The following is a 23,767-nucleotide window of genomic DNA, read 5'->3' as shown; positions in this document are numbered from 1 at the left end:
TCCATGTTTAGAGAGATAGCCATGAAGATATTTCCATGTTTATACAGACAGTGGTGTAGACATTTCCATGTTTATAGAGATAGCGGAGTAGATATTTCCGTAGTTATACAGATAGCGGTGTAGATATTTCCATGTTTATACAGATAGCGGTGTAGATGTTTCCATGTTTATACAGATAGCGGTGTAGATATATCCATGTTTATACAGATCGTGGTGTATATATTTCCATGTTTATACAGATAGCGGTGTAGATATTTCCATGTTTATACAGATAGCGGTGTAGATATTTCCATATTTACAGAGATAGAGGTGTAGGTATTTCCATATTTGCACCGATTGCGATTTACATATTTCCACGTTTATACAGATAGTGGTGTAGATATTTCCATGTTTATACATATAGCGGTGTAGATATTTCCATGTTTATACAGATAGCGGTGTAGATATTTCCATGTTTATACAGATAGCGGTGTAGATATATCCATGTATATACAGATTGCGGTGTAGATATTTCCATGTTTATAAAGATAGCGGTGTAGATATTTCTATGTTTACACAGATTGCGGTGGAAATATTTCCATGTTTATACAGATACCGATGTAAATATTCCCATGTTTATACAGATAGCGGATTAGATATATCCATGTTTATACAGTTAGCGGTGTAGACATTTCCATGTTTATACAGATAGCGGTGTAGATATTTCCATGTTTATACAGATAGCGGTGGAGATATTTCCATGATTAGACAGATAGCGGTGGAGATATTTCAATGTTTATTCAGATGACTGTGTAGATATTTCCATTTGTATACAGATGGCAGTGTAGATATTTCCATGTTTATACAGATGGCAGTGTAGATATTTCCATGTTTATACAGATTGCTGTGTGGCTATTTTCATGTTTATAGAAATAGCGGTGTAGGTATTTCCATGTTTATAGAGATGGCTGTGTAGATATTTCCATGTTTACACAGATGACTGTGTAGGTATTTCCATGTATATCCAGAAGGCAGTGTTGATATTTCAATGTTTATAGAGATAGCAGTTTAGTTATTTCCATGTTTATACAGATGGCAGTGTAGATATTTCCATGTTTATACAGAAGGCGGTGAAGATATTTCCATGTTTTTAGGGATAGCCATGTAGATATTTCCATGTTTATACAGATAGCGGTGTTATTTCCATGTTTATAGAGATAGCGGTGTAGATATTTCCATATTTATGCAGATAGCGGAGTAGATATTTCCATGTTTATACAGATAGCAGTGTAGGTATTAACATGTTTATACAGATAGCGGTGTAGATATATCCATGTTTATACAGATTGTGGTGTAGATATTTCCATGTTTATACAGATAGCGGTGTAGATATTTCCAGGTATATACAGATAGTGGTGTAGATATTTCCATGTTTACAGAGACAGAGGTGTAGATATTTCCATATTCACACAGATTGCTGTGTACATATTTCCATATTTAAACCGACAGCTCTGAAGATATTCCCATGTTTACACAGATACTGTTGTAGATGTTTCCATGTTTATAGAGATTGCAGTGTAGATATTTCCATGTTTATAAAGATAGCGGTGTAGATATTTCCATGTTTATGCAGATAACGGTGGAGATATTTCCTTGTTTATATAGAAAGCGCTGTAGATATTTGCTTGTTTACAGGTAGCGGTGTAGATATTTCCATGTTTATACAGATAGCGGTGTAGATATTTCCATGTTTATAGAGAGAGCGGAGGAGATATTTCCATGTTTTTACAGATAGCAATGTAAATATTTGAATGTTTATACAGATAGCGGTCTAGATATTTCCATGTTTATATAGATAACGGTGTAGATATTTCCATTTTTATACACATAGCGTTGTAGTTATTTCCATGTTTATACAGATGACTGTGTACATATTTCCATGTTTATACAGATGGCGGTGTAGATATTTCCATGTTTATACAGATAGAGGTCTAGATATTTCCATGTTTATACTGATAGCGGTGTAGATATTTCCATGTTTATACAGATAGCAGTGTAGATATTTCCATGTATATACAGATAGCGGTGGACATATTTTCAAGTTTATACAGATAGTGGTGGACATATTTTCATGTTTATAGTGATGGCAGTGTAGATATTTCCAAGTTTATAAAGATAGCGGTGTCGATATTTCCGTGTGTATACAGATAGCAGTGCAGGTATTTCCATGTTTGTAGAGACAGCGGTGTAGATATTTCCATGTTTTTACAGATGGGGGTGTAGATATTTCCATGTTTATACAGATGACTGTGTAGATATTTCCATGTTTTTTACAGATGGCGGTGTAAATATTTCCATGTTATGCAGATAGCGGTGTGGATATTTCCATGTTTATACAGACAGCGATGTAGATATTTCCATGTTTATAGAGATGGCTGTGTAGTTATTTCCATGTTTATACAGATTGCAGTGTAGATATTTCCATGTTTATACAGATAGTGGGGTAGATATTTCCATGTTTATACAGATGACTGTGTAGATATTTCCATGTTTATACATATGGCGGTGTAGATATTTCCATGTTTAGAGAGATAGCCATGAAGATATTTCCATGTTTATACAGACAGTGGTGTAGGCATTTCCATGTTTATAGAGATAGCGGTGTAGTTATTTCCATAGTTATACAGATAGCGGTGTAGATATTTCCATGTTTATACAGATAGCGGTGTAGATGTTTCCATGTTTATACAGATAGCTGTGTAGATATATCCATGTTTATACAGATCGTGGTGTATATATTTCCATGTTTATACAGATAGCGGTGTAGATATTTCCATGTTTATACAGATAGCGGTGTAGATATTTCCATATTTACAGAGAAAGAGGTGTAGATATTTCCATATTTGCACCGATTGCGGTTTACATATTTCCACGTTTATACAGATAATGGTGTAGATATTTCCATGTTTATACAGATAGCGGTGTAGATATTTCCATGTTTATACAGATAGCGGTGTAGATATATCCATGTATATTCAGATTGCGGTGTAGATATTTCCATGTTTATAAAGATAGCGGTGTAGATATTTCTATGTTTACACAGATTGCAGTGGAAATATTTCCATGTTTATGCAGATAGCGATGTAAATATTCCCATGTTTATACAGATAGCGGAGTAGATATATCCATGTTTATACAGATAGCGGTGTAGACATTTCCATGTTTATACAGATAGCGGTGTAGATATTTCCATGTTTATACAGATAGCGGTGTAGATATTTCCATGATTAGACAGATAGCGGTGGAGATATTTCAATGTTTATACAGATGACTGTGTAGATATTTCCATTTTTATACAGATGGCAGAGTAGATATTTCCATGTTTATACAGAGGGCAGTGTAGATATTTCCATGTTTATACAGATTGGTGTGTGGCTATTTTCATGTTTATAGAAATAGCGGTGTAGGTATTTCCATGTTTATAGAGATGGCTGTGTAGATATTTCCATGTTTACACAGATGACTGTGTAGGTATTTCCATGTATATCCAGAAGGCAGTGTTGATATTTCAATGTTTATAGAGATAGCAGTTTAGTTATTTCCATGTTTATACAGATGGCAGTGTAGATATTAACATGTTTATACAGAAGGCGGTGTTGACATTTCCATGTTTATAGAGATAGCGGTGTAGATATTTCCATGTTTATACAGATAGCGGTGTAGATATATTCATGTTTATACAGATCGTGGTGTACATATTTCCATGTTTATACAGATAGCGGTTTAGATATTTCCATGTTTATACAGATAGCGGTGTAGATATTTCCATATTGACAGAGATAGAGGTGTAGATATTTCCATATTTGCACAGATTGCGGTGTATATATTTCCACGTTTATACAGATAGTGGTGTAGGTATTTCCATGTTTATACAGAGAGCGGTGTAGATATTTCCGTGTTTATACAGATAGCGGTGTAGATATTTCCATTTTTATACAGATAGCGGTGTAGATATTTCCATGTTTATACAGATAGCGGTGTAGATATATCCATGTTTACACAGATTGCGGTGTAGAAATTACCATGTTTATGAAGATAGCGGTGTAGATATTTCTATGTTTACACAGATTGTGGTGGAAATACTTCCAGGTTTATACAAATAGCGATGTAAATATTTCCAAGTTTATACAGATAGCGATGTAAATATTTCCATGTTTATACAGATAGCGGAGTAGATATATCCATGTTTATACAGATAGCAGTGTAGACATTTCCATGTTTATACAGATAGCGGTGTAGATATTTCCATGTTTATACAGATAGCGGTGGAGATATTTCCATGATTAGACAGATAGCGGTGGAGATATTTCAATGTTTATACAGATGACTGTGTAGATATTTCCATTTGTATACAGATGGCAGTGTAGATATTTCCATGTTTATACAGATGGCAGTGTAGATATTTCCATGTTTATACAGATTGCTGTGTGGCTATTTTCATGTTTATAGAAATAGCGATGTAGGTATTTCCATGTTTATAGAGATGGCTTTGTAGGTATTTCCATGTTTACACAGATGACTGTGTAGGTGTTTCCATGTATATCCAGAAGGCAGTGTTGATATTTCAATGTTTATAGAGATAGCGGTGTAGATATTTCCATATTTATGCAGATAGCGGAGTAGATATTTCCATGTTTATAGAGACAGCAGTGTAGATATTAACATGTTTATACAGAAGGCGGTGAAGATATTTCCATGTTTTTAGGGATAGCCATGTAGATATTTCCATGTTTATACAGATAGCGGTGTTGATATTTCCATGTTTATAGAGATAGCGGTGTAGATATTTCCATATTTATGCAGATAGCGGAGTAGATATTTCCATGTTTATAGAGATAGCAGTGTAGGTATTAACATGTTTATACAGATAGTGGTGTAGATATATCCATGTTTATACAGATTGTGGTGTAGATATTTCCATGTTTATACAGATAGCGGTGTAGATATTTCCAGGTATATACAGATAGTGGTGTAGATATTTCCATGTTTACAGAGACAGAGGTGTAGATATTTCCATATTCCCACAGATTGCTGTGTACATATTTCCATATTTAAACCGACAGCTCTGAAGATATTCCCATGTTTACACAGATACTGTTGTAGATGTTTCCATGTTTATAGAGATTGCAGTGTAGATATTTCCATGTTTATAAAGATAGCGGTGTAGATATTTCCATGTTTATGCAGACAGCGGTGGAGATATTTCCATGTTTATAAAGATAGCGCTGTAGATATTTGCTTGTTTATACAGATAGCGGTCTAGATATTTCCATGTTTATATAGATAACGGTGTAGATATTTCCATTTTTATACACATAGCGGTGTAGTTATTTCCATGTTTATACAGATGACTGTGTACATATTTCCATATTTATACAGATGGCGGTGTAGATATTTCCATGTTTATACAGATAGCGGTCTAGATATTTCCATGTTTATACTGATAGCGGTGTAGATATTTCCATGTTTATACAGATAGCAGTGTAGATATTTCCATGTATATACAGATAGCGGTGGACATATTTTCAAGTTTATACAGATAGCGGTGGACATATTTTCATGTTTATAGAGATGGCAGTGTAGATATTTCCAAGTTTATAAAGATAGCGGTGTCGATATTTCCGTGTTTATACAGATAGCGGTGCAGGTATTTCCATGTTTGTAGAGACAGCGGTGTAGATATTTCCATGTTTTTACAGATGGGGGTGTAGATATCTCCATGTTTATACAGATGACTGTGTAGATATTTCCATGTTTTTTACAGATGGCGGTGTAAATATTTCCATGTTTTTACAGATATCGGTGTAGATATTTCCATGTTTACACAGATTGCGGTGTAGATATTTCCATCTTTCTACAGATGGCATTGTAGATATTCCCATGTTTATACAGATGGCGGTGTAGATATTTCCATGTTTATAGAGATAGCAGTGTAGATATTTACATGTTTACAGAGATAGAGGTGTAGATATTTCCATATTTACAGAGATAGAGGTGTAGATATTTCCATATTTGCACCGATTGCGGTTTACATATTTCCACGTTTATACAGATAGTGGTGTAGATATTTCCATGTTTATACAGATAGCGGTGTAGATATTTCCATGTTTATACAGATAGCGGTGTAGATATTTCCATGTTTATACACATAGCGGTGCAGATATTTACATGTTTATACAGATGCCTATGCAGACATTTCCATATTTGTACAGAGCGCTGTGTAGATATTTCCATGTTTATACAGATGGCAGTGTAGATATTTCCATGTTTCTACACATGACTGTGTAGGTATTTCCATGTTTATACAGATGGCTTTGTAGATATTTCCATGTTTATACAGATAGCGGTGCAGATATTTCCATGTTTATACAGATAGCGGTGTAGATATTTCCATGTTTATACAGATCGTGGTGTCGATATTTCCATGTTTATACAGATCCCGGTGTAGATATTTCCATGTTTATACAGACCGCAGTGTAGATATTTCCATGTTTATTGAGATAGCGGTGTAGATACTTCCATGTTTGTACAGATGGCGGTGTTGATGTTTCCATCTATACACAGATTGCCGTGTAGGTATTTCCATGTGTATACAGATGGCATTGTAGATATTTTCATGTTTATACAGATGGTGGTGTTGATATATCCATGTTTGTGCAGATGACTGTATAGGTATTTCCATGTTTTTACAGATGGCATTGTGGATATTTCCATGTTTATAGAGATAGCAGTTTAGATATTTCCATGTTTATACAGATGGCGGTGTAGATATTTCCATGTTTATAGAGATAGCGGTGTAGATATTTCCATATTTATACAGATAACGGTGTAGATATTTCCATGTTTATAAAGATAGCCGTGTAAATATTTCCATATTTATACAGATCACGGTCTAGATATTTCTATGTTTATAGAGATAGCGGTGTAGATATTTCCATGTTTATACAGATAGCGATGTAGATATTTCCATGTTTACACAGATACCGTAGCAGTTATTTCCATGTTTGTACAGATGGCGGTGTTGGTATTTCGATCTATACACAGATGACCGTTTAGATATTTCCATGTTTATACAGATAGCGCTGTTGACATTTCCATGTTTATAGAGATAGCGGTGTAGATATTTCCATATTTATGCAGATAGCGGAGTAGTTATTTCCATGTTTATACAGATAGCAGTGTAGATATTAACATGTTTATACAGATAGTGGTGTAAATATCTCCATGTTAATACACATTGTGGTGTAGATATTTCCATGTTTATACAGATAGCGGTGTAGATATTTCCATGTTTATGCAGATAGCGGTGTATATATCTCCATGTTTATAGAGATGGCGGTGAAGGTATTTCCATGTTTACAGAGACAGAGGTGTAGATATTTCCGTATTCACACAGATTGTGGTGTACATATTTCCATATTTACACCGACAGCTGTGAAGATATTCCCATGTTTACACAGTTACTGTTGTAGATGTTTCCATGTTTATAGAGATTGCAGTGTAGATATTTCCATGTTTATAAAGATAGCGGTGTAGATATTTCCATGTCTATGCAGATAGCGGTGGAGATATTTCCATGTTTCTATATATAGCGCTGTAGATATTTGCTTGTTTATACAGATAGCGGTGTAGATATATCCATGTTTATACAGATAGCGGTATAGATATTTCCATGTTTATAGAGATAGCGGAGGAGATATTTCCATGTTTTTACAGATAGCAATGTAGATATTTGAATGTTTATACAGACAGCGGTCTAGATATTTCCATGTTTATACTGATAGCGGTGTAGATATTTCCATGTTTATACAGATAGCAGTGTAGATATTTCCATGTATATACAGATAGCGGTGGACATATTTTCAAGTTTATACAGATAGCGGTGGACATATTTTCATGTTTATAGAGATGGCAGTGTAGATATTTCCAAGTTTATAAAGATAGCGGTGTCGATATTTCCGTGTTTATACAGATAGCGGTGCAGGTATTTCCATGTTTGTAGAGACAGCGGTGTAGATATTTCCATGTTTTTACAGATGGGGGTGTAGATATCTCCATGTTTATACAGATGACTGTGTAGATATTTCCATGTTTTTTACAGATGGCGGTGTAAATATTTCCATGTTTTTACAGATATCGGTGTAGATATTTCCATGTTTACACAGATTGCGGTGTAGATATTTCCATCTTTCTACAGATGGCATTGTAGATATTCCCATGTTTATACAGATGGCGGTGTAGATATTTCCATGTTTATAGAGATAGCAGTGTAGATATTTACATGTTTACAGAGATAGAGGTGTAGATATTTCCATATTTACAGAGATAGAGGTGTAGATATTTCCATATTTGCACCGATTGCGGTTTACATATTTCCACGTTTATACAGATAGTGGTGTAGATATTTCCATGTTTATACAGATAGCGGTGTAGATATTTCCATGTTTATACAGATAGCGGTGTAGATATTTCCATGTTTATACACATAGCGGTGCAGATATTTACATGTTTATACAGATGCCTATGCAGACATTTCCATATTTGTACAGAGCGCTGTGTAGATATTTCCATGTTTATACAGATGGCAGTGTAGATATTTCCATGTTTCTACACATGACTGTGTAGGTATTTCCATGTTTATACAGATGGCTTTGTAGATATTTCCATGTTTATACAGATAGCGGTGCAGATATTTCCATGTTTATACAGATAGCGGTGTAGATATTTCCATGTTTATACAGATCGTGGTGTCGATATTTCCATGTTTATACAGATCCCGGTGTAGATATTTCCATGTTTATACAGACCGCAGTGTAGATATTTCCATGTTTATTGAGATAGCGGTGTAGATACTTCCATGTTTGTACAGATGGCGGTGTTGATGTTTCCATCTATACACAGATTGCCGTGTAGGTATTTCCATGTGTATACAGATGGCATTGTAGATATTTTCATGTTTATACAGATGGTGGTGTTGATATATCCATGTTTGTGCAGATGACTGTATAGGTATTTCCATGTTTTTACAGATGGCATTGTGGATATTTCCATGTTTATAGAGATAGCAGTTTAGATATTTCCATGTTTATACAGATGGCGGTGTAGATATTTCCATGTTTATAGAGATAGCGGTGTAGATATTTCCATATTTATACAGATAACGGTGTAGATATTTCCATGTTTATAAAGATAGCCGTGTAAATATTTCCATATTTATACAGATCACGGTCTAGATATTTCTATGTTTATAGAGATAGCGGTGTAGATATTTCCATGTTTATACAGATAGCGATGTAGATATTTCCATGTTTACACAGATACCGTAGCAGTTATTTCCATGTTTGTACAGATGGCGGTGTTGGTATTTCGATCTATACACAGATGACCGTTTAGATATTTCCATGTTTATACAGATAGCGCTGTTGACATTTCCATGTTTATAGAGATAGCGGTGTAGATATTTCCATATTTATGCAGATAGCGGAGTAGTTATTTCCATGTTTATACAGATAGCAGTGTAGATATTAACATGTTTATACAGATAGTGGTGTAAATATCTCCATGTTAATACACATTGTGGTGTAGATATTTCCATGTTTATACAGATAGCGGTGTAGATATTTCCATGTTTATGCAGATAGCGGTGTATATATCTCCATGTTTATAGAGATGGCGGTGAAGGTATTTCCATGTTTACAGAGACAGAGGTGTAGATATTTCCGTATTCACACAGATTGTGGTGTACATATTTCCATATTTACACCGACAGCTGTGAAGATATTCCCATGTTTACACAGTTACTGTTGTAGATGTTTCCATGTTTATAGAGATTGCAGTGTAGATATTTCCATGTTTATAAAGATAGCGGTGTAGATATTTCCATGTCTATGCAGATAGCGGTGGAGATATTTCCATGTTTCTATATATAGCGCTGTAGATATTTGCTTGTTTATACAGATAGCGGTGTAGATATATCCATGTTTATACAGATAGCGGTATAGATATTTCCATGTTTATAGAGATAGCGGAGGAGATATTTCCATGTTTTTACAGATAGCAATGTAGATATTTGAATGTTTATACAGACAGCGGTCTAGATATTTCCATGTTTATACAGATAACGGTGTAGATATTTCCATTTTTATACACATAGCGGTGTAGTTATTTCCATGTTTATACAGATGACTGTGTACATATTTCCATGTTTATACAGATGGCGGTGTAGATATTTCCATGTTTATAGAGATAGCGGTCTAGATATTTCCATGTTTATACAGATAGCGGTGTAGATATTTCCACGTTTATACAGATAGCTGTGTAGTTATTTCCATGTTTACACAGATAGCGGTGGACATATTTTCAAGTTTATACAGATAGCGGTGGACATATTTTCATGTTTATAGAGATGGCGGTGTATATATTTCCAAGTTTATACAGATAGCGGTGTAGATATTTCCATGTTTATGCAGATAGCGGTATAAGTTTTACATGTTTACAGAGATAGCGGTGTAGATATTTCCATATTTATACAGATGACTGTGTAGTCTTTTCCATGTGTATTCAGATGGCAGTGTAGATATTTCCATGTTTATACAGATGGAGGTGTAGATATTTACATGTTTATACAGATGATTGTGTAGATATTTCCATATTTTTACAGATGGCGGTGTAGATATTTCCATGTTTATACAGATATCGGAGTCACTAATTCCATGTTTATAGGGATAGCGGTGTAGATATTTCCATGTTTATAGAGATGGCTGTGATGATATTTCCATGTTTATACAGATTGCAGTGTAGATATTTCCCTGTTTATACAGATAGTGGTGTAGATATTTCCATGTTTATACAGATGACTGTGTAGGTATTTCCATGTATATACAGAAGGCAGTGTAGATATTTCCAGGTTCATACATATAGCCATGTAGATATATCCATGTTTATACAGATAGCCGTGTAGACATTTCCATATTTTTAGAGATAGCGGTGTGGATATTTTTCATATTTATTCAGATAGCGGTGTAGATATCTCCATGTTCATACAGGAAGAGGTGTAGATATCTCCATGTTTATACAGATCAAGGTGTAGATATTTCCATCTTTCTACAGATGGCAGTGTAGATATTTCTACGTTTCTACAAATGTCTGTGTAGATATTTCCATTTTTACACAGATCGCGGTGTAGATATTTCAAAGTTTATGCAGATGGCGGTGTAGATATTTCCATGATTACTGAGATTGCGTTGTAGATATTTCTATGTTTATAGAGATAGTGGTGTAGATAATTCCATATTTATAGAGATGGCGGTGTAGGCATTTCCATGTTTATAGAGATACTTGGGTAGTTATTTCCATGTTTACAGTCAGCGCTGTAGATATTTCCATGTTTATACAGATAGTGGTGTTGGTATTTCCATGTTTATACACATAGCTGTGTAGATATTTCCATGTTTATACAGCTCGGGGTGTAGATATTTCCATCTTTATACAGATGGCAGTGTAGTTATTTCCATGTTTCTACAGCTGGCGGTGTACATATTTCCATGATTATAGAGATGGTGTTGTAGATATTTCCATGTCTATAGAGACAGATGATTGTGTAGATATTTCCATGTTTCTACAGATGGCAGTGTAGATATTTCCATGATTAAAGAGATAGAGGTGTAGATATTTCCATGTTTATACAGGTAGCGGTGCAGATATTTCCAGGTTTATAGAGATAGCGTTGTATATATTTACATTTTTGCACAGATTGTGTTGCAGATATTTCCATGTTTACACAGATAACGGTGTAGATATTTCCATGTTTACACAGATAGCGTTGTAGACATTTCCATGTTTAAACAGATAGCGGTGTAGATAATTCCATGTTTATAGATATAGCTGTGTAGATGTTTCAATGTTTATACAGATAGCGGTGGAGTTATTTCTTTGTTTATAGAGATAGCGGTGTAGATATTTCCATGCTTAAAGAGATACCGGTGTAGATATTTCCATGTTTTTACAGATCTCAGTGTAGTTATTTGCATGTTTATACAGTTAGCAGTGTAGATATTTCCATGTTTATACAGATAGCAGTGTTGATATTTCCATTTTTATACAGATAGTGGTGTAGATGTTTCCATGTTTATATAGATAGCGGTGTAGATATTTCCATGTTTATACAAGTAGCGGTGTAGATATTTCCAAGTTTATACAGATCGCGGTGTAGATATTTCCATCTTTCCACAGATGGCAGTGTAGATATTTCTCTGTTTATACAGACGGCGGCGTAGATATTTCCATGTTTATACAGATGGCGGTGTAGATATTTCCATGTTTATGCAGATGGCGGTTTAGATATTTCCATGTTTATAGAGATGGCGGTGTAGATATTTATATGTTTATAGAGATAGTGGTGTACATATTTACATGTTTATAGAGATGGCGGTGTAGGTATTTCTATGTTTATAGAGATAGTGCTGTAGATAATTCCATGTTTTTAGAGATGGCAGTGCAGATATTTCCATGTTTATAGAGATAGCGGTGTGGATATTTCCATATTTATTCAGATAGCGGTGTAGATATCTCCATGTTCATACAGGAAGAGGTGTAGATATCTCCATGTTTATACAGATCAAGGTGTAGATATTTCCATCTTTCTACAGATGGCAGTGTAGATATTTCTACGTTTCTACAGATGTCGGTGTAGATATTTCCATTTTTACACAGATCGCGGTGTAGATATTTCAAAGTTTATGCAGAAGGCGGTGTAGATATTTCCTTGATTACTGAGATTGCGTTGTAGATATTTCTATGTTTATAGAGATAGTGGTGTAGATAATTCCATGTTTATAGAGATGACGGTGTAGGCATTTCCATGTTTATAGAGATAGTGGGGTAGATATTTCCATGTTTACAGTCAGCGCTGTAGATATTTCCATGTTTCTACAGATAGTGGTGCTGGTATTTCCATGTTTATACACATAGCTGTGTAGATATTTCCATGTCTATAGAGATGGTGTTGTAGATATTTCCATGTATATACAGATGACTGTGTAGATATTTCCATGTTTCTACAGATGGCAGTGTAGATATTTCCATGATTCTAGAGATAGCGGTGTAGATATTTCCATGTTTATACAGATAGCGTTGCAGATATTTCCATGTTTATAGAGATAGCGTTGTATATATTTCCATCTTTGCACAGATTGTGGTGCAGATATTTACATGTTTACACAGATAACGGTGTAGATATTTCCATGTTTACACAGATAGCGTTGTAGACATTTTCATTTTTATACAGATAGCGGTGTAGATAATTCCATGTTTATAGATATAGCTGAGTAGATATTTCAAAGTTTATACAGATAGCGTTGGAGTTATTTCCTTGTTTATAGAGATAGCGGTGTAGATATTTCCATGCTTATAGAGATACCGGTGTAGATATTTCCATGTTTATACAGACAGTGGTGTAGACATTTCCATGTTTACAGAGATATCGGTGTAGATATTTCCATAGTTATACAGATATCGGTGTAGATATTTCCATGTTTATACAGATACCGGTGTAGATATTTCCATGTTTATAGTGTTAGCGGTGTAGATATTTCCATGTTTATTCAGATTGTGGTGTAGATATTTCCACGTTTTTACAGACGGCGGTGTAGATATTTCCATGTTTATACACATAGCAGTGTAGATATTTCCATGCTTATACAGAGAGTGTTGTAGATATTACCATGGTTACACAGATAGCGGTGTAGATATTTCCATCTTTGCACAGATTGCGGAGTAGATATTTCCTACTTTACAAAGATAGCGGTGTAGATATTTCCACCTTTGCACAGATTGCAGTGTAGATTTTTCCATCTTTACACAGATAGCAGTGTAGATATTTCAACGTTTACACAGATAGCGGTGTAGATATTTCCATGTTTACACAGATAGCGGGTAGATATTTCCATGTTTATGCAGATGGAGGTGTAGATATTTCCATGTTTATACAGATGGCGGTGTAGATATTTCCATGTTTATAGAGAGAGCGGTGTAGATATATCCATGTTCCCAGAGATAGCGGTGAGGATATTTCCATGTTTCTACAGATATCAGTGTAGATATTTCCATTTTTATAGAGATAGCGGTTTAGATATTTCATATTTATACAGACAGCGGTGTAGATATTTCCATCTTTCTACAAATGGCAGTGTAGATATTTCCATGTATATAGAGATGGCGGTGAAGATCTTTCCATGTTTATATAGATGGCAGTGTATATATTTTCTTGTTTATGTAGATGGCGTTGTAGATATCTCCATGTTTAAAGAGATGGCGGTGTATATATTTCCATGTTGATGGAGATAGCGGTGTAGATATTTCCATGTTTATAGAGATAGCGGTGTAGTTATTTCCAGGTTTATAGAGATAGCGGTGTAGATATTTCCATGTTTCTACAGATGACTGTGTAGATATTTCCATGTTTGTACAGATGGCAGTGTAGATATTTCCATGTTTATAGAGATAGCGGTGTAGATATTTTCATGTTTATACACATTGCGAAGGAGATATGTCCATGTTTAAACAGATAGCAATGGAGATATTTCCACGTTAATACACATAGCAGAGTAGATATTTCCATGTTTATACAGATAACGGTGTAGATATTTCCATGTTTATACAGATGGCTGTGCCGATATTTCCATGTTTATTCAGAGTTCTCTGTAGTTATTTCCATGTTTATATACATGACAGTGTAGATATTTCCAGGTATATACAGTTGACTGTGTAGATATTTGCATGTTAGTACAGATGGCGGTGTAGATATTTCCATGTTTATAGAGATAGGGGTGTAGATACTTCCACGTTTATAGAGATAGCGGTGTAAATATTTCCATATTTATACAGATAGTGGTGTAGATATTTCCATGTTTTTACAGATAGCGGTGTAGTTATTTCCATCTTTATTCAGAGAGTGCTGTACATATTTCCATGTTTATACAGATCACTGTGTAGATATTTCCAAGTTTATACATATAACGTTGTAGATATTTCCATCTTTATACAAACGGTTCTGTAGATATTTCCATGTTCCTACACATGACTGTGTAGTTATTTCCATGTTTATACAGATCGTGGTGTAGGTATTTCCATGTTTATACAGATACCGGTGTAGATATTTCCATGTTTTTACAGACTGCAGTATAGATATTTCTATGTTTATGCAGATAGCGGTGTAGATATTTCCATGTTTCTACAGATGGCGGTGTTGATATTTCCATCTGTACACAGATTGCCGTGTAGATATTTCCATCTTTATACAGATGGCGTTGTAGATATTTCCATGGATATGCAGATGGCGGTGTGGATATTTCCATGTTTATGGAGATAGCGGTGTAGGTATTTCCATGTTTATAGATATAGCGGTGTAGATATTTCCGTGTTTATATAGATGGCGTTGTAGATATTTCCATGTTTATACCGATAGCGGTGTTGGTGTTTCCACGTTTATACAGATAGCGATGCAGATATTTCCATGCTTATACAGCTCGCGGTGCAGATATTTATATCTTTAAACAGATGGCATTGTAGATATTTCCTTATTCACACAGATGGCGGTGAAGATGTTTCCATGTTTATACAGATGGCGGAGAAGATTGTTCCATATTTATGGAGATGGCAGTGTAGATATTTTCATGTTTATAGAGATGGCGGTTTAGATATTTCCATGTTTATTGAGATAGCAGTGTAGATATTTCCATGGATATGCCGATGGCGGTGTAGATATTTCCATGTGTATACAGATAGCGGTGTAGATATTTCCAAGTTTACACAGATGGTGGTGTAGATATTTCCGTGTTTATACACATGGCGGAGTATATACTTCCATCTTTATGGAGATGGCAGTGAAGATATTTTCATGTTTATAGAGATAGCAGTGTAGATATTTCCATCTTTCCACAGATGGCAGTGTAGATATTTCCATGTTTATACAGATGGCGGTGTAGATATTTGCATATTTATACAGATGTCTCTGTAGATATTTCCATCTCTATACAGATGGTATTGTAGGTATTTCCATGTTTATATAGATGGTGGTGTAGATATTTCCATGTTTATTCAAATGACTGTGTAGATATTTCCATGTTTTTACAGATGGTAGTGTAGATATTTCAATGTTTATAGAGATGGCGCTGTAGATATTTCCATGTTTATACACACAGCAGTGGAGATATTTCCATGTTTATACACATAGCGATGTACATATTTCCATGTTCCTCCACATGACTGTGTAGGTATTTCCATGTATATACTGATGGCTTTGTAGATATTTCCATGTTTATAGAGATAGCGGTGCAGATATTTCCATGTTTACAGAGATAGCGTTGTAAGTATTTCCATCTTTGCACAGATTGCGGTGTATGTATTGCCGAATTTACACAGATAGCGGTGTAGATATTTCCAAGTTTACACAGATAGCTGTGTAGATATTTCCACGTTTACAGAGATAGCATTGTAGATATTTCCATCTTTATACAGATTGCGGTCTAGTTATTTCCATGTTGATACAGATAGCGGTGTAGATATTTCCATGTTTATACAGGCAGCGGTGTAGAAATTCCTGTGTTTATACAGATCGCTTTGTAGACATTTCCATCTTTCTACAGATGTCAGTGTAGATATTTCCAAGTTTATACAGAAGGCAGTGTAGATATTTCCATGTTTATACAGATGTCTGTGTAGATATTTCCATGTTTATGCAGATGGCAGTGTAGATATTTCCATTTTTATAGAGATGCCGTTGTAGTCATTTCTATGTTTATAGAGATAGCGGTGTAAATATCTCCATGTTTATAGAGATGGTGGTGTAAGTATTTTCATGTTTATAGAGATAGCGGTGTAGATATTTCAATGTTTATACAGATCGTGGTGTAGGTATTTCCATGTTTATACAGCTACCGGTGTAGAAATTTCCATGTTTATACAGACCGCAGTGTAGATATTTCCATGTTTATACAGATAGCGGTGTAGATATTTCCATCTTTGTACAGATGGCGGTGTTGATGTTTCCATCTATACACAGATTGCCATGAAGGTATTTCCATGTGTATACAGATGGCATTGTAGATATTTCCATGTTTATACAGATGGTGGTGTAGATATTTCCATGTTTACACAGATGACTGTATAGATATTTCCATGTTTATACAGATGGCGGTGTAGATATTTCCATGTTTATAGAGATAGCGGTGTAGATATTTCCATATTTATACGGATAACGGTGTAGAAATTTCCATATTTATACAGATATCGGTGTAAATATTTCCATATTTATACAGATTGCGGTGTAGTTATTTCCATGTTGATACAGATAGCGTTGAAGATATTTCAATGTTTATACATGTAGTGGTGTAGAAATTCCCACGTTTATTCAGATCGCTTTGTAGACATTTCCTTTTTTCTACAGATGTCAGTATAGATATTTCCAAGTTTACACAGATGGCAGTGTAGATATTTCCATGTCTGTACAGATGGCGGTGTTGATGTTTCCATCTATACACAGAATGCCGTGTAGGTATTTCCGTGTGTATACAGATGGCATTGTAGATATTTCCATGTTTATACAGATGGTGGTGTAGATATTTCCATGTTTCTACAGATGGCATTGTAGGTATTTCCATGTTTATAAAGATAACAGTGTAGATATTTCCATGTTTATACAGATAGTGGTGAAAATATTTCCATGTTTATACAGATCACTGTGTAGATATTTCCATGTTTATAGAGATAGCGGTGTAGATATTTCCATGTTTATACAGATAGAGGTTTAGATATTTCCATGTTTATACAGACCGCGTTGTAGATATTTCCATGTTTTTACAGATTGCGGTGCAGATATTTCCATGTTTGTACAGATGGCGTTGTTGATATTTCCATCTATACACAGATGACCATGTAGATATTTCCATGTTTATACAGATGGCGGTGCAGATATTTCCATGGATATGTAGATGGCGTTGTAGTGATTTCCATGTTTATACAGATAGCGGTGAAATTATTTCCATGTTTATATAGATAGCATTGTAGATATTTCCATCTTTATACTGATCGTGGTGTAAATATTTCCATGTTTATAGAGATGGCGGTGTAGATATTTCCATGTTCATAGAGATAGCGGTGTTGATTTTTCCATGTTTATAGAGATAGCGGTGCGGATATTTCCATGTTTATACAGATAGGGGTGTAGATATTTCCGTGTTTATAGAGATGGCGGTGTAGATATTTCCATGTTTATACAGAAAACTGTGTAGATATTTCCTTCTTTATACAAATAGCGGTGTAGTTATTTCCAAGTTTATACAGATAGCGGTGTAGATATTTCCATGTATATACAGATGGCTGTGTAGATATTTGCATGTTTATACAGATGGCTGTGTAGATATTTCCATGTTTATACAGATGACTTTGTTGGTATTTCCATGTTTATACAGATGGCGCTGTAGATATTTCCATGTTTATAGAGATAGCTGTGTAGATATTTCCATGTTTATACAGATAGCGTTGTAGATATTTCCATGTTTATACAGATGGCGTTGTAGATATTTCCATGTTTATACAGATCGCGGTGTAGATATTTCCATGTTTATACAGATAGCGGTGAAGATATTTCCACGTTTTTACAGATATCAGTGTAGATATTTCCATGTTTAAAAAGATTGCGTTGTAGATACTTCCATCTTTCTACAGATGGCATTGTAGATATTTCCATGTTTATACAGATGGCGATGTAGATATTACCATGTTTATACAGATAGTGGTGTAGATATTTCCATGTTTATACAGATAGCAGTGTAGATATTTCCATGTATATACAGATGGCGGTGTAGCTATTTACATGTTTATACAGGTGGCTGTGTAGATATTTCCATGTTTATACAGATGACTTTGTAGGTATTTCCATGTTTATACATATGGCTGTGTAGGTATTTCCACGTTTATAGAGATAGCTGTGTAGATATTTCCATGTTTATACAGATAGCGGTGTAGATATTTCCATGTTTATACAGATCGCGGTGTAGATATTTCCATGTTTATACAGACAGCAGTGGAGGTATTTCCATGTTTATACACATAGCGGTGTACATATTTCCATGTTTATACAGACAGCGGTGTAGGTATTTCCATGTTTATACAGATAGCGGTACAGATATTTCCATATTTATACAGATGCCTATGCAGATATTTCCATATTTATACAGGGGGCTGTGTAGATATTTCCATGTTTATACAGATTGCAGTGTAGATAATTCCATGTTTATACAAATGGCTTTGTAGATATTTCCATGTTTATACAGATTGCGGTGTAGATATTTCCATGTTTATACACATGACTGTGTAGGTATTTCCATGTTTATACAGATGGCTTTGTAGATATTTCCATGTTTATAGAGATAGCGGTGCAGATATTTCCATGTTTAAACAGATAGCGGAGTAAATATTTCCATGTTTATACATATCGTGGTGTAGATATTTCCATGTTTATACAGATACCGGTGTAGATATTTCCATGTTTATACAGACCGCAGTGTAGATATTTCCATGTTTATACAGATAGCGGTGTAGATATTTCCATGTCTGTACAGATGGCGGTGTTGATGTTTCCATCTATACACAGATTGCCTTGTAGGTATTTCCATGTGTATACAGATGGCATTGTAGATATTTCCATGTTTATAGAGATAGCAGTGTAGATATTTCCATGTTTATACAGATGGCGGTGTAGATATTTCCATGTTTATAGAGATAGCGGTGTAGATATTTCCATATTTATACAGATAACTGTGTAGATATTTCCATGTTTATACAGATAGCGGTGTAAATATTTCCATGTTTATACAGATCATGGTGTATATATTTCCATGTTTATAGAGATAGCGGTGCAGATATTTCCATGTTTATACAGATAGCGGTGTAGATATTTCCATGTTTATACAGACCGCGGTGTAGATAGTTCCATGTTTATACAGATAACGGTGCAGATATTTCCATGTTTGTACAGATGGCGGTGTTGATATTTCCAACTATACACAGATGACCGTGTAGATATTTCCATGTTTATATGGGTGGCGGCACAGATATTTCTATGGATATGTAGATGGCGGTGTAGATATTTCCATGTTTATATGGATAGCCGTGTAGTTATTTCCGTGTTTATATAGATAGCGATGTAGATATTTCCATGTATATACACATGACTGTGTAGATATTTCCATGTTTATACAGATGGCGGTGCAGATATTTCAATGTTTATAGAGATGGCGCTGTAGATATTTCCATGTTTATACAGATAAAGGTGGAGATATTTCCATGTTTATACAGACAGCAGTGGAGATATTACCGTGTTTATACACATAGCGGTGTACATATTTTCATGTTTATAGAGACAGCAGTGTAGGTATTTCCATGTTTATACAGATAGCAGTGCGGATATTTCCATGTTTATACAGATGCCTATGCAGATATTTCCATATTTATACAGAGGGCTGTGTAGGTATTTCCATGTTTATACAGATGGCAGTGTAGATATTTTCATGTTCCTACACATGACTGTGTAGTTATTTCCATGTTTATACAGATGGCTTTGCAGGTATTTCGTTATTTATAGAGATAGCGGTGTAGATATTTCCATGTTTATACAGATAGCGGTGTAAATATTTCCATGTTTTATACAGACCGTGGTGTAGATATTTCCATGTTTATACAGATACCGGTGTAGATATTTCCATGTTTATATAGCCCGCAGTGTAGATATTTCCATGTTTATACAGATAGCAGTGTAGATATTTCCATGTCTGTACAGATGGCGGTGTTGATGTTTCCATCTACACTCAGATTGCCGTGTAAGTATTTCCGTGTGTATACAGATGGCATTGTAGATACTTCCATATTTATACAGATGGTGATGTAGATATTTCCATGTTTCTACAGATGGCGTTGTAGGTATTTCCATGTTTATACAGATAACGGTGTAGATATTTCCATGTTTACACAGATAGCGGTGTAAATATTTCCATGTTTATACAGATCACCGTGTAGATATTTCCATGTTTATAGAGATAGCGGTGTAGATATTTCCATGTTTATACAGATAGCGGTTTAGATATTTCCATGTTTATACAGATCACGGTGTAGATATTTCCATGTTTATAGAGATAGCGGTGTAGATATTTCCATGTTTATACAGATAGCGGTTTAGATATTTCCATGTTCATACAGAACGCGATGTAGATATTTCCATGTTTATTCAGATTGAGGTGAAGATATTTCCATGTTTGTACAGATGGCGGTGTTGATATTTCCATCTATACACAGATGACCGTGTAGATATTTCCATGTTTATACAGATGGCGGCGCAGATATTTCCATGGATATGTAGATGGCGGTGTAGATATCTCCATGTTTATACAGATAGCGGTGTAGATATTTCCATGTTTATATAGATAGCGGTGTAGATATTTCCATGTATATACACATGGCTGTGTGGATATTTCCACGTTTATACAGATGGCGGTGTAGATATATCCATGTTTATACAGATAACTTTGTATTTCCATGTTTATACAGATGGCGGTGTAGATATTTCGATGTTTATACAGATAGCAGTGGAGATATTTCCATGTTTATACAGATAGCGGTTTAGATATTTTCATGTTTATACTGATCGCGGTGTAGATATTTCCATGTTTATACAGATGGCGGTGTAGATATTTCCATATTTATACAGATGTCTCTGTAGATATATCCATGAGTACACAGATGGTATTGTAAGTATTTCCATGTTTATACAGATGGTGGTGTAGATATTTCCATGTTTATTCGGATGACTGTGTAGATATTTCCATGTTTTTACAGATGGCAGTGTAGATATTTCAATGTTTATAGAGATGGCGCTGTAGATATTTCCATGCATATACAGGTAAATGTGGAGAAATTAACATGTTTATACAGACAGCAGTGGAGATATTTGCATGTTTATAGAGATTGCAGTGTAGATATTTCCATGTTTGTACAGATGGTGGTGTTGATGTTTCCATCTATACACAGATTGCCGTGTAGGTATTTCCATGTGTATACAGATGGCATTGTAGATATTTCCATGTTTGCACAGATGACTGTATAGGTATTTCCATGTTTATACAGAGGGCAGGGAAGTTATTTACATATTTATACAGATAGTGGTGCAGATATTACCATTTTTATACAGATAGCGGTGTAGATATTTCCATGTTTAGACAGATGGCGTCGTACATATTTCCATGTTTATACAGATGGCGGTGTAGATATATCCATGTTCATAGAGATAGCAGTGAGGATATTTCCACGTTTATACAGATTGCAGTGTAGATATTTCCACTTTTATAGAGATAGCCATTTAGATATTTCATATTTATACAGATAGCGGTGTAGATATTTCCATGTTTATACAGACTGCGGTGTAGATATTTCCATGTTTATACAGAGTTCTCTGTAGATATTTCCATGTTTATACAGATGGCGGTGTAGATATTTCCATCTTTCTACAAATGGCAGTGTAGGTATTTCCATGTTTATAGAGATGGCGGTGTAGATATTTCCATGTTTATATAGATGGCAGTGTAGATATTTTCTTGTTTATGTAGATGGCATTGTAGATACCTCCGTGTTTAAAGAGATGGCGGTGAGTATATTTCCATGATGATGGAGATAGCGGTGTAGATATTTCCATGTTTCTACAGATGACTGTGTAGATATTTCCATGTTTGTGCAGATGGCAGTATAGATATTTCCAAGTTTATACAGATAGCAGTGTAGATATTTTCATGTTTATACAGAGTGCGGTGGAAATATATCCATGTTTATACAAATAGCAATGGTAATATTTCCATGTTTATACAGATCGCAGTGTAGATATTTCCATGTTTATACAGATAGCAGTGTAGATATTTCCATGTTTATACAGATGGGTGTACCGATATTTCCATGTTTATACAAATGGCGGTGTAGATATTTCCATGTTTATAGAGATGGCGGTGTAGATATTTCCATGTTTATAGAGATAGCGGTGTATATATATCCATGTTCATAGATATAGCAGTGAGGATATTTCCATGTTTATACAGATAGCAGTGTAGATATTTCCATTTTTATAGAGATCGCGGTTTAGATATTTCATATTTATACAGATAGCGGTGTAGATATTTCCATGTTTATACTGATCACGGTGTAGATATTTCCGTGTTTATAGAGATAGCGGTGTAGATATTTCCATGTTCATACAGATAGAGGTGTTGATTTTTCCATGTTTATAGAGATAGCTGTGTGGATATTTCCATGTTTATACACATGGGGGTGTAGATATTTCCATGTTTGTAGAGATGGTGATGTAGATATTTCCACGTTTATACAGATCGCGGTGTTGATATTACCATGTTTATAGGGATAGCGCGGCAAATATTTCCACATTTATACAGATAGCGGTGTAGTTATTAGCATGTTTATACAGATAGCGGTGTAGATATTTCCATGTATAAACAGATGTCTGTGTATATATTTCCATGTTTAAACAGGTGGCGGTGTAGATATTTCCTTGTTTATACAAATAGCGGTGCAGTTATTTCCATGTTTATACAGATAGCTCTGTTGATATTTCCATGTATATACAGATGGCTGTGTAGATATTTCCATGTTTATACACATGGCTGTGTAGATATTT

Source organism: Pan troglodytes, chromosome 8 (assembly GCF_028858775.2).
Source record: "Pan troglodytes isolate AG18354 chromosome 8, NHGRI_mPanTro3-v2.0_pri, whole genome shotgun sequence".
NCBI lineage: Eukaryota > Metazoa > Chordata > Mammalia > Primates > Hominidae > Pan > Pan troglodytes.
The sequence above is the reverse complement of the archived record's forward strand: the minus strand, read 5'-3'. Positions refer to the sequence as shown.